The 992-nt window shown below is 59.6% G+C and overlaps 1 protein-coding gene across 2 annotated transcripts in view; it reads left to right on the forward strand.

Annotated features, from left to right (window-relative positions):
- The window catches only part of ERICH1 (glutamate rich 1), a 51115-nt gene that overhangs the window by 16262 nt on the left and 33861 nt on the right, over positions 1–992 (forward strand). The gene's annotated exons all lie outside the window — the stretch shown is intronic.

The following is a 992-nucleotide window of genomic DNA, read 5'->3' on the forward strand; positions in this document are numbered from 1 at the left end:
CCTGGGGGGATCCTCTGATGGACGGTTCTGGGGGTCCTCTGATGGACGGTTCTGGGGGTCCTCTGATGGACAGTCCAGGGGGGTCCTCTGATGGACGGTCCTGGGGGGATCCTCTGATGGACGGTCCTGGGGGGGGGTCCTCTGGTGGACGGTCCTGGGGGGATCCTCTGATGGACGGTCCTGGAGGTCCTCTGATGACATCTAATGACAGTGCAGGGGAGTCCTCTCATGGGCAGTCTGGGGGGTCCTCTGATGGACAGTCCTGGGGGGGGGTTGTCTGATGGACAGTGCAGGGGTTCTTCTGCTGGACAGTCCTGGGATTCTCTGATGGACATTCCTGAAGGCCCTCTGATGGATGGTCCTGGGGGTCCTCTAATGACATCTAATGACAGTGCAGGGGGGTCCTCTGATGGATAGTCTTGGGTATCCTCTGATGGACGGTCCTGGGGGAGTCATCTGATGGACAGTGCAGGGGGTTCCTCTGGTGGACGGTTCTGGGGGTCCTCTGATGGACAGTTCAGGGAAGTCCTCTGATGGATGGTCCTGGGGGGGTCCTCTGATGCATTGTCCTGGGGGGATCCTCTGATGGATGGTTCTGGGCGTCCTCTGATGGACAGTGCAGGGAGGTCCTCTGATGGATGGTCCTTGGGGGATCCTCTGGTGGACGGTCCTGGGGGTGTCCTCTGATGGACAGTGCAGGGGTTCCTATGCTGGACAGTCCTGGGATTCTCTGATGGACATTCCTGAAGGCCCTCTGATGGATGGTCCTGGGGGTCCTCTAATGACATCTAATGACAGTGCAGGGGGGTCCTCTGATGGACAGTCTTGGGTATCCTCTGCTGGATGGTCCTGGGGGGTCCTCTGATGCATGGTCCTGGGGGGATCCTCTGATGGACAGTCCTGGGGGGATCCTCTGATGGATGGTCCTGGGGGAGTCATCTGATAGACAGTGCAGGGGGTTCCTCTGATGGACGGTTCTGGGGGTCCTCTGA

Source organism: Panthera uncia, chromosome B1, assembly GCF_023721935.1.
Source record: "Panthera uncia isolate 11264 chromosome B1, Puncia_PCG_1.0, whole genome shotgun sequence".
NCBI lineage: Eukaryota > Metazoa > Chordata > Mammalia > Carnivora > Felidae > Panthera > Panthera uncia.